We start from the raw sequence: 12,541 nt of genomic DNA, 5'->3' as shown, positions 1-12,541 counted from the left end.
GTAGTGCAGCCACTGTCGAAAACAGTATGGAATTTCCTCAGAAAACTAAAAATGGAACTGCCTTTTGACCCAGCAATTCTGCTGCTGGGATTATACCCTAAGAGCCCTGAAACACCAATCCAAAAGAACCTGTGCACCCCAATGTTCATAGCAGCACAATTTACAATAGCCAAGTACTGGAAGCAACCTCAGTGCCCATCAGCAAATGAATGGATCAAAAGACTATGGTATATTTACACAATGGAATTCTACACAGCAGAGAGAAAGAAGGAGCTCATACCCTCTGCAATAGCATGGACGGAACTGGAGAGCATTATGCTAAGTGAAATAAGCCAGGCAGTGAGGGACAAATACCATATGATCTCACCTTTAACTGGAACATAATCGACAGAAGAAAAAAGCAAACAAAATATAACCAAAGACATTGAAGTTAAGAACAATCTAACAATAGCCAGAGTGTACAGGGAAGGGACGGTGGGGATAAGGGTTTTCAGGAACTACTAGAAAGGACACATAGACAAAACCAAGGGGGAGGGTGGAAGCCAGTGAGGGAGGTGGGTTTTGCTGGGGTGGGGAGAAAATGAAGACAACTGTAATTGAACAGCAATAAAATATTTTTTTAAAAAAAAGGATAAATGTGATGTTAGGATTAGGCACATTTTTCCCTTTCTTTGGGAATCAAGAGTACTAAATATTTGTATAGGGTTTCTGTATAGGGAATCCACTCATGATATATGCATTTGTGTGACTTCAGGACTGAAGGTAGATAGACAAGGGAGGAATAAAGGTGATTCTAAATTTTTTTTTAATAAGTGACAATGGCAATAGTGATACAGATCCTGAAAACTATTTTAAAAAATAATTTCATAAAAGTAAGCCTGTGTAAAAGTTCAACGTAGAAAACAGAGAGACCTTTGCAAATCATATATCTGATAAGGGATTAACATCCATATTATACAAAGAACCTCTGAAACTCAACAACAAAAACAAATAACACCATTTTTAAAAAATGAGCAAAGAATTTAAACAAACATCTCTTCAAAGATACACACATGGCCAATAAGCACATAAAAAGATGCTACACATCATTAATTGATAGGGAAATGCAAATCAAAACCACAATGAGATAAGGCATTGTATCCATTAGAATGGCTGTTATCAAAAACCATAGAGAACAGCAAGTGTTGGTAAGGATGTGGAAAAACTGGAACTTCTTTGCATTGCTGGTAAGAATGTAAAATATTGTAGCCCCTTTGAAACCAGTATGGTGGTTTCTAAAAAATAAAATTGAACATTCAATTTCCACATGATCTCGCAATTCCATTTGTATGTATATATCCAAAAGAATTGAAAGTAGGGCCCTGGCTTGTGTGGCTCAGTGGATTGAGCATTGGCCTGTGAATGGAAGGGTCGCTGGTTCAATTCCCAGTCAGGACACATGCCTGGGTTGCAGGCTAGGTCCCTGGTGGGGGACGTGCAAGAGGCAACCGCACGTTGATGTTTCTCTTCTTCTCTTCTCCCTCCCTTTCTCCCTGCCTAAAAATAAATAAATAAACTCGTTAAAAAACAACAACAAACAATTGAATGTAGGGACTCCAGCCCTGGCTGGTGTGGCTCAGTGGATTGAGTGCTGCCTTGTGAACCAATGGGTCACTGGTTTGATTCCCAATCAGGGTACATGCCTGGGCTGTGGGCCAGGTCCCCAGTGGGGGGCACATAAGAGGCAGCCACACATTGATGTTTCTCTCCCTCTCTCTCCCTCCTTCCCCTCTCTCTAAAAATAAATAAAATCTTTAAGAAAGAAAAGAAAGTAGGGACTCCAATGGTTATATGTATACCCATATTCATAGCAGCATTATTCACAGTGGCCAAAAGGTCAAACCAATCCAAATGTCCATCTACTGATGAATGGATAAATGAGATGAATATATACATACAATGTCATATTCAGTCTAAAAAGAAAGGAAGTTCTGATACATACATGGATAAATTTTCAAAACAGTACACTACGAAAAAAGGCATACACAAAAGAACAGGTATCATTATGATTCCAATAGGAGAAACCTAGAGCAGTCAAACTCAGGAAGGCAAAAGGCAGAATGGTGGTTATCGGAGGCTAAGGAAGTAGGGGAGGTGGGGAGTTAGTATTTAACGGGTACTGAGTTTTAGTTGGGGAAGATGAAAAAGTTCTGGAGATGGATGGTGGTGATGATTCCAAAACAATGTGAATGTAAACAATGCCACCAAATTGTACACTTAAAATGGTTAAAGTTGTAAGTTTTATAACATGCACATTTTACCACAATTTGAAAAATAAATAAATAAAGGGCAGACCTGAAGTCACTCCAGTAAGAGTAGAGGCAGGGCCTGGAGCACACCTTGAATCCCTGCCATACCCCCAACCAAGGCCCCCTCCGCAAAATAGTCTTGCAGACACTGCTGGTTGCCCACCCGACAGCCCTAACCACTCTGCTGTTCCCGTGTTAACTGAAAAAGTTTTGTCCAGGAATCTCATGGCCACAAGTCTTGGGGGAGTCTGGGATCCTCCCCAATGCCATGGGTGAATCCCAATTAAGGTAGATCAGTGGATCTCAAATGTTTTGTCCTCAGGACCCCTTTACACTCTTAAACATTACTGAGGACATTATTGAGAGCTTTTGTTTATGTGGGTTATATTTATCAGTATTTACCACATTGGAAATTAAAAATGAGAAAAATTTAAAGCCCAAAAACACATGTAGACATTCTTCTGATCCCAGGTACTTAGGGAGCCACAAGCTTCAGTGCAGACATGGCCTAGTCCAAGAATCACACCACGCAAACCAGTCCCCAAAATGGCACAGAAATGGCATCAAGAAACTCCGATCACAAAGACAGAACTCTCTTAAGGGGGTACACCCCAAGTTTCCGAGGAACATGCACAAGAGGGCCTGAAGAAGATGTAGGCAACACCAATGCTATAGGTGCACATGCCGAGGCTATCAAGGCCCTTGTAAAGCCCAAAGATGACAAAAGCCCAAGTTCCCAAAGGGTGGCAGCTGCAAGTTCATTAGACTTGCCTACGTCATTCATCCCAAGCTTGGGAAACATGCTCATGCCTGCACTGTCATCAAGGGTCGCAGGCTCTGCCAGCCAAAGTCCCAGAGCAAGGCTCAAACCAAGACCCAGGTGGCTGTAGCTCTGGTTCCAGCTCCCAAAGGTGCCAAGGGCCCCATAAAGACTCCAGAGTAGAGGCCTCTGTCTGCTGATGTGAGGAGGAAAGGAAATGTCACCCCTGGGCTGCTATCTGCATGGGGCTGGTGTCCTCCTGTTCTATTTGTATAGATAAACCTGAGGCAGAATCTGTCAAATGTGTGTATGTATATATTAGCTGCCAAATCTATGACATCATCATACATCATGTAACCTCTCGACAACTCCACTGTATACTAGCAAGAGAATGTGAGTAGGAAACACAAATAATATCTTTAGGATTATTATGAAAATAGTTTTGCTCTTGTGGACCTCCTGAAAAGGTCTTAGGAAGACCCAAGGGTCCCCGAGCCACACATTTTGAGAATGGTTGTAGACCGGCCATGGTATTTCCACTTGCCCTCCTACCGACTATAAGTAAGGGTGATATTATGCAACTCTGGATAATGAGAACCAAGCTTTGGCTATAGGGTTCCTGAGAAAATCTTTCTCAATCTTAAATACGTACATGTTTTTCCATATTAGACACTGTAGTCCTCGTGTGACACTTAGAATGGCAGTAGTTACCTTGGGACCCAAGAGAACGTGAGCCTGAGAGGAGAGATCAACATGCTGCAAGTAGCAAAGCAGAAAGATGGACCTGGGTCCTCTCAACTAGCATAGCTGAGGCAATGAAGTATGGACTAGCAATGAACTAGTCATGGCTGAAGCCAACCTTGGAATTTTCCTTTGGGCTTAGGCCACCTTTGATTGGTTTTCTGTTACTTGTAGTCAAACATGTTCTAGCTGAGACAGCTTAGAGTCTGCTTTGCTGAACACACTCTGAAAACCACTGCTATGCACAATACTGGCACATTGTAGGAATTCAAATAAATTAAAAAGGTAAGATTCTGACTGATTTGTACTGATAGAACCCCACGTAGCTCCCAGACTGTCAACATTTCAAACAAAAATCATTATGAACCTCACAGTATCAAAAATGGCTGTCTGTAGTACTTGTGAAGGGAGCTAATAGCGTTCAAAATTGCTTTCCTTTGGTCTGTCCCTATAAGCCAGAGTTATGAGAGGTAAGTCTACAATACCAAATATAGACCATAACCTGCTCAACGTGAAAACCTGATTTAAAGAGCACTATTTTTTTCCATTTCTCCTGAGCATGAGTCAACTGAAGTCACTTTTCCCATGAAATAAGCACCAGAGATTTGCGAACATAATGCTACAAAAACACACTGTTTATGGAACAAGAAAAAAAAAGACAAATCAAATACCTAGCCTTCAATTAATGCCATCAACAGGGGCACAGTGCCTTGTCAGAAGATATTTAAAACCTCTAGAAATATAATCAAATATAAAATTAAGAAGTTTACGTTCCACTATGCTTAAGCTTGACAACATTCTTCCTCTTCCTTACTGAAAGCCCGATACCAGTATTTTTAGTTTACTTTAAAGTAATGTTTCTTTGCTTCATTATTTTAAGTAACATTGGTTAATCTGTCCCTATGTTCGTGGATTTTTTTAAAGAGTCACAATAAATTTTCTTATTCCCATAAAGGACTTATTAAAGAAACAAATGTTATTTCCTCCCCTAAAACAACGAGGTTTTAAGAAAATTTCCACTAGGAGGAGCTGGTTTTTTCCCTATTGAGTCAGTGGGGTTTGGCCTCTGAGATACTCTAATCAAAAACACAGACCTGAAGTTTGCAGATAATTTCAAACAAAGTTCAATCATAAACAAAATCTGGGTCTAAGGAATCAGCGGAGGCAACTACAACCCAGGTGCAGAGTGCACACATTCTTCAGATGGTTTTACAAAGAATTAAGGAAATTTAATCTCTCTGGGGATTTACTGAGCTCCCTTCTTTCACCCATGTCCCCAGCCATGTGGGAAAAAAACTGCTCTCTGGACCTGGCTTCCAAGTCCCATCCTGTCATGATAGAGCTGCTGTCAAGCTATAATCTAGAAACCCCTGACCTTGTTCTCCCTCAGAGCACCAAAGAGCTAACACCAGGACTCCAGAAATACCAGTCTTCCTGCATACATTCCGTTAAAAAATAGTGGTTAGTTAAAAAGAAAACAGTGGTCCTTTACTTTCCTTGCATTCTTGTCCTCGATTCACTTATCTGACAGTAAGACTGTGAACTTTTGGTAAGACCAGTTAGAAAAATGGGCAGGGGGGCACATTAGATATTAAAATCTTAGAAATCTTATTGCTTCTGTCACTGGTGACTTGGCTCCAAATTATTTCTGCCTCTTCTACCGTTGGTTTGTTCTACTCATAATTTATTACTAAATAACAAAAACAAACAAAAATCCCACACATTTATTAGGAACTTACTTTATGACAGGAATTCTGAAAAACATGCAAATAAAAAGGTGGCCACATTCCTTGTTCTAACACAACCTGAGGCTAATGAGGAAATCAGGGTCTGTAAAAAGGTAAAATACAATCCCTTGTGGGAAGGGCTGGGAGAGAAGGAAACATGGGGTGCTGCAGGGAGCATCAAGAAGGAGCACCCCACCCAGCATGAAGGTGTCAGATACTTCCAGACAGAAATTATGCCTTAGCTAAGCAAAATCATGAAGTATGAGCAGGAGTGAACCAGGCAAAAACATCAAACTCAAACACAGAATGCTACTACACCTCATAGGAAGAGCTAAGTTACCTTTGATTCACGTTTCTGAAACTTGAAGAAAAAGACTCTTGAGAATTCCTAGAGTTGTCTAAAATCATTACTCTACTAAATACTAACAAACATAAAACTATCAAAATATATGTTGTACTTATAACTTTATAATTACAGATATTTTTAAAAGCACAACACCAGCCAATCTACAAAATGAATAAAATTTCAATTGACAAAATGCATTCAGTATGATCAATGATACTGGTTACTGAGCCTCACTCAAACCAGTCAGGTGAACTTGGTACTGGAAGCTACTGGAAGCTACTGGCAGCTACTGGAAGCTTCTCTTAAGTTTGCTGGTCCTACCATATGCTGAGGATGATTAAATTTGCCCAATACTTTTTTTGAACTACTGCAAAACAGCAATCTCTTATTCAGCTCAAGCACATTATTTATATTTTCACCTTGATTCATTTTTCAATATTTAAAAGTAGTGCTACTTGGAGCCAATACAAACACAACTGCAGGCACTAACATCTTAAGATATTATTTAGTTAACACTTAGGTGTTCGGAAACAATTGAATTTTTTAAATTACCACCAAATGAAAAATAAAAGGTAAAATTGTTGTGGAGAACCATGGCATCCTAATAAATCCCACCTGCTTAATCCCACTCATCTTTTTGGGCTGCCAGCCTCAGAAGGAATTTAAATAACTGTACGTTCGGGGTCACTGAACTAACACAGAAAAGCATTTTTGTGGTTAGCTTTTAGTACTATGTAAAACCAAGTATCTCACTTTATTTCCTTTAAACCCTCAGCCCACATGACTTCCAGTTAAGATGGCACAGTAAATTCACTCTTTAATGGATCCTCTCTACTCCAAACACACAGCAACAAGAGAGGAAACAAGAAAACTAAAAGGATGAAGGCAGGCTCAAAAATATATAAGCATTCTGTGCAATAGATATGGGGCAGAAACATAAAGAAGTCAGTCGCTGAAGTTAAAGCCTTGAGCCTCCTAAGGTCAGGATCCAAAAATAGGCACCAAAACTGGAAGTATGAGTCCTACAAGGTTTTGAGGCTAAACATAACCCACAAAAGACAGAGTGAGTCCCAGTGTCACCGCTTGAAGGCAGGGTCAAATGTGATCATTGGAGGAGGTCTCCCCCACTCCTGAAAGAAAGTTGGCAGCTCTTGGTTTCATATGGAGCTGTGGCCTTGGGAGGAGAGGAGGACACAGGCCATCCAGTGATCAGAAACTCAGTGAAGCAGCCTGATTGCATAAGTAACTAAACCACTAATGCAGTTCTGGACTAAGGTTCCATGTAAGCCAGAGAGACAACTATAAAATTGCTAAGCAGGGACAAGTGAGCGGAAAGGGAGAACGAGTGATGAAAAATAAATGAATAAATGAAAATTTTAAAAAATCTTATTCAAAACCAAAGTTCTAAAGTATATAAAGAAATCTAAATCAGCCATCAGACCACTAACTTATGTCAGTTGAAATTATTATAAAATAGTCCAACAAAGTAAGTATATTCAGATAATTTTAAAAGTTAGAAATTATAAAACAAAAAGACAAAGTTAAAACAAGAAGAGATGTTTAAAAAAGAATCAATTGGAAATTATATAAATAAAGAATAGTCACTAACATTAAATACTCAGTACACAAGGTACTTTATTAGACTGGATAGAACTGAAGTAATAACAGGTAAATATAAATCTAACACTTAGGAATTCACTCAAATTGCAACTCAGAATAAAAAGAAAAATATGAAAGAGTAGTTAAGAAACATGGAAGAACAGCTCCACAAACATCTAGAAGGCACCAGAGCAAAAGAAACTGAAGAGGATGGAAAAGAATTTAAAGAGATGAAGCTAAGAATATTTAAAGAGATAAACTAAGAATGTTCAAGAAATACATGTTTTCAGATTAAAAGTACATTCTAAATACTGAGAAAGATAATGTAAATAAACAAGTAAGCAGATAATTAAATCAATTTTAGAAATCCACGCAAACTAAAAATATTAATCATTAAAAAAATGTCAAAAGATACCAGACAGTACCCTGAACACATATTGGATCCTTTGGGTCACAGAGCTCTAGAAGAGTCCGGCTACCAGCTCAACAGCCGGACCAGCGAGCTCACTGAGCCCTGGCAGCCTGCAGAGACAACAGGGAATCAGAGCTCAGACCATCACATCCAGGCTGACAGAGTCCCATAGGCATTTTGCCTCTCCCATAACGTTACAACGTAAAGCAACTATCTTTCAAAATAGAGACAACCCCAAGAAACTTTCTGAAAAAAGGAGACCCCTAAATGTTTCCGGCAACTTCTGGCAACAAGAGATTTGTCCTCCCTGGAATGGGTGTTCAGGGCTTGGCTTTAAATTTCTCCTTTTCCACCAGGCTTCTATGAGCAGCACCAAATGTGAACTTTACTGGATGCCTTTGTTCACCAACTTCAGACAGAGAAACTCATTACATAGTAAAAGAAGTGAGCAAAGGGGCTGATGTCAACAGGGTTCACTGTCTGCTACAGTTTTTACTAGCTGCCATTTGAACTCAAAATTTTTCATCTATATTCCTTCATCACTTACAATTTCTCTACCACATGTTATTTCATTCTACTGCATCTTCTCTGAAGCTAAAGGAAAAGAAAATAAAAAGAAACAAGAACAACAGCTGGAGTTATATGGAAAGAAACTTGATTTAGAGAATCACAGATGATTTGCAATGGGGGGAATATGGTCTCTGGTAACACACAACACAAATAATTGTTCAGATAAAGACTAAAGGTACAATTTTTAAAAAGTTTAGTAAACCCTTGGAAAGCAGAGCTCAAACAAGCTAGAAAAGGTAAAGACCAGAATGCTCCACATTTTCAGACAGAAAAACCTCTCACCAAAACCACCCAGATGATGCTATCCAAACTGTGCCTTGCAGTCATCCAAGAAGATCAACAGGGAAACAGGCCCTAGAACTGGCCACCAGTTTTAAAACCTTTCTAAAAAGTTATGTTATGGCACAAGAGCACCACCTACTGTAATAGTTCCAAGGGACATTTTAGTCCATTTATTGAAAAATGGCTATATACTCACCTCTACCCAACTGATAACCTTGGGTTCAGAAAAATGACTATGAGGGGATGGACTTCAAATCATTTCAACCTAATTGGCTGTTTCTTTCTCTTTTAAAACTAGGGCTTTTGCCAATATCTCCTGAGAATGAAACAGTACTCCTCCTTGCTTCCCCCATTTTTGCTTTAATAACCACAGTAAAATAAGTGTTGCTACTGCTAATGTCCTCTTTCCTTCCTACGCGATTTCATTGATCCTAGTGACTACTGCTATATCTAGAGCTCTTCCCCTACCTATTTTCCAAGGGGCAGAGAAAAACTCAAGGGGAGAAGCTGTAGTAGTTCTCATGGGTCTTGGAAGAACATGTCTAAGGCCAAATTTTAAGCCCTACAATGCACAATATTAAGATTGGGGAATAGTGCTTTTGCAAATACCTTTAGAGATGAATACAACAGTCCTCCTCCCCACTAAGGAGTTTAAAATAAACACAGAAGATCTAGACCAGCAAAGTTGCAGGCCAAATGAACTACTAGCAAAACAGAATAAAGAAGAAAATAACATGGGCAAAGACAATTTATGGGATATTTTAAGTAACATCGGTGTAGAGCTGACTGCTTTGCTATGCTGTGTACACACAGAATACCACTAAAGCCATGACAAAAATAGGCTTCTTTCTGGATCCCCTTTCCTGGCTTTCATGAAGCTTCTAGGTATTGCCAATTACAAAAATCCTGACAGGCTCACTCGAACAATTCATATAAATACTAGTCTGAGATGTCATTTAGCTTTGTTATACTTTATTGTTTGGTAGGGGCACTCTATTTATGAGCCATTGTATGTATAACCTTTACTGTGCCTTTGTCGTGATGAAAAAGCTGCAGCTCATATTTATTTCCAATCACGCTGCACACCCTCTCATCCAGAACTAGTCAGGGTTTCCATTACAGAAAGAGTACTCACACGAAAACAGAGAAGAGATCCTCTACACAGCACAGTAAGGGAATAACATGTATCCCCCCAAAATCAGTCATCTAATGCCTGTAAAAATACAAATTTGTTAACTTGGAAATTATAAAAACAATAAATGTGTCAGTATTCTATTTCAATTACTTCACAGGAAAAGAAAAATGATACTTTAGAAAAATTTCAACCACAGTGCTCTAGTGCATAAACCTCAAGCAAAATGTGCACTCTGTAAAACAGGGTGTTTGTAATGCCTCTGGGTAAGGAGAACTAGGGCAGTATCACAGGGAGGGTGGGTCCCACTGAATGTGAAAACCTCTGGGGACAGACTTGTTGAAAAAGAATGAGGTTAGCATTGAGTCTGCTAAAAACTTTGTCGAGACCCCTGGACAAAAGTACAAAGACACAGATCTGCTAATACTTTTCAAGGAAGACTACTTTGCAAAAAGAAAAAAGAAAGAAAGCAAAATAAAGTGGAAGGTAAATTACAAGCTAAACAAGAGCAAAAAGAAAAACAAAAGCTAGCAGAAAATGCTGAAATCAAATCTTTAGAAGAAAAGATTGCTTGCTGAAATTTTCAGGGGACCTAGATGATCAGACCTGTAGAGAAGATCTGCACATCCTTTTCTCAAATCATAGTGAAATAAAAGGATAGACTTTGTCATAGGGGCAAAAGTGGGAATAAATTCTATTTAAAGAAAAAGATAAGGAAGCACTGGATAAAGCCAAAGATTCAAACAGCAGTAACCTACAACGAAGGAACAAAGTAGTGACATGGGAAGTACTACATGGAGACGTGGAAAAAGAAGCATTGAAAAAAATCACAGATCAATAAGAATCCCTAAACAAATGGAAGTCAAAAGGTCACAGACTTAGAGTGAAAGGAAAGGGAAATAAACCTGCCCAGACTGGTCTGCTAAAGGAAAAGTACAGTTTCAGGGCAAGAGAACTAAATTTGATAGTGATGATGAACATGATGAAAATGGTGCATCTGGACCAGGAAAAAGAGCAAGAGAAGAAACAGACAAAGAAGAGACCGCATCAAAACAGCAGAAAACAGAAAATGGTGCTGAAGACCAGTAGTTTAGTAAACAATTTTTTATTCATCTTAATTGCTTTTTCAGCTGCTTTTGTCTTTGAAGGCTTTCAAAAAGAAAATCGAATTAGGTCCACTTCAATGTCCATCTGTAAGAAAAGAAATTTTTTTGTTTAGCTTGTCTTTTTTTTGTTATTCAGGATTTTTTCTGATGTACAGTTTTATGTTATTTCAGATAATTCAAATATCTAAAGAAAGATTCCTGTACTAAATTGCCTTTGTAATATGAAAATGTATTAGTACAAATTAATAAAATATACTATATAAAAAGAGCAAAAAAAAGGAAAAAGAATAAGAATGACATTATACAGAGACAAGATCTAAGATAAAGTGCAACTGACTAATCAACTAAAACAGAAAAAGACCCAACCTGGGATTAATAGCCCCACAGAATTTTTTTAAAGGCATAATAAATTGGGTTTTAGTAGTCACAATATAAAAGACTATAATGTTAGAACACACTAACAGGTGTCTAGCAAAAATTTAGCAAGTCTGCTAAATTTGACCCAGTTTTGGTCCTCTCTAGAATTTCAGGTGAAGTGGACATTTGCAGTTAACCTCTTCATCATCCATTTTCTACCTTCCTCTTTCTTACCAAGACGAAAATTTCCAAGCCAGCAGACTTTAGTGAGACAAGAATGGGCTCTAATTGGGTTAAAACAGTGGTTCTCAATCGGGGCAACCCTGACCCTCCAAGGCCATTTGACAATGTTTGACATTTTTGGATGTCACGAAGTAGGGACTGTGCTACTGGCATCCAGTGCGTAGAGACCAAGGGCTGCTGAACATCCTACAAAGCATGGGACTGTCCCCCCCTATCAAAAATTATCTGGTCCTTAATGTTACTCCCTCGCCCATGCTACAACACTCTGTCACTCACACAGGAGCTACTGGAAAAAGACTTTCCTCACCAGATATGAAGAAACAAAAGCTCTAGTTGCTGCTGGAAGCCAGCCTTAGGATGAAGTGTGGGAGGCAAACAAAGAGTTCAGGTAATGACTTCTTGCCATAAGGGCTCATAAAAAGATATACCATTTTTAGGTGTGGGGGCGGTGGGGGGGGGGATGAAGATGGCAGCGAGATAGGTGGGAGTGGAGTCCACTTCCCCTCCGCACCAATGCAATACCTAGCTGATCTGAGGAACAGAGCAAACAGCCAATGGTATTCCAGCACATATGAAGATCCGAGACCAAAGATAGAAGACATTGAAAGATCAGACGGTAAGAAGAGTGCTTAAGGGCGGATGAAGCCCCCAGCGGGGGTGCAGGGTCTGCTGCAAGATTCTTGGGAGAGAGCCAGGCTGGGCTGTGTGAGAGGCCAGGTGCTTGTTTGGACCAGGGGGGCTTGAATAGGAGGAATTTCTCAAAAAGAAAAGGAGAAAATAGAGGCACTCAGCAGCTATTTAGAGAACTCTCTGCAGCAGCCATGGCCTCTAGCGCCCCTACCCCCTCAGCCCCTAGACAGTGAACGCCAGATAAGCAGCCCCACCACACACCTGAAGCCCGGTAGGCCCGCACCTAGATCGGAGGACTGGGCACCCACACCTGAAACCCCAGATGGGTGCGCACACTGATCAGAAGCC

The 12,541-nt window shown here is 39.6% G+C and overlaps 1 protein-coding gene and 1 pseudogene across 3 annotated transcripts in view; one reads left to right on the top strand and one right to left on the bottom strand.

The window, feature by feature from the left end:
• The window catches only part of FANCC (FA complementation group C), a 305,355-nt gene that overhangs the window by 227,086 nt on the left and 65,728 nt on the right, over positions 1-12,541 (bottom strand). The gene's annotated exons all lie outside the window — the stretch shown is intronic.
• LOC112302770 (lupus La protein homolog pseudogene) lies at positions 2,846-11,059 on the top strand (annotated as a pseudogene).

The sequence above is a fragment of the Desmodus rotundus genome, chromosome 1 (genome assembly GCF_022682495.2).
Source record: "Desmodus rotundus isolate HL8 chromosome 1, HLdesRot8A.1, whole genome shotgun sequence".
Taxonomy (NCBI): domain Eukaryota; kingdom Metazoa; phylum Chordata; class Mammalia; order Chiroptera; family Phyllostomidae; genus Desmodus; species Desmodus rotundus.
This window is presented reverse-complemented; position numbering and strand designations above follow the sequence as displayed.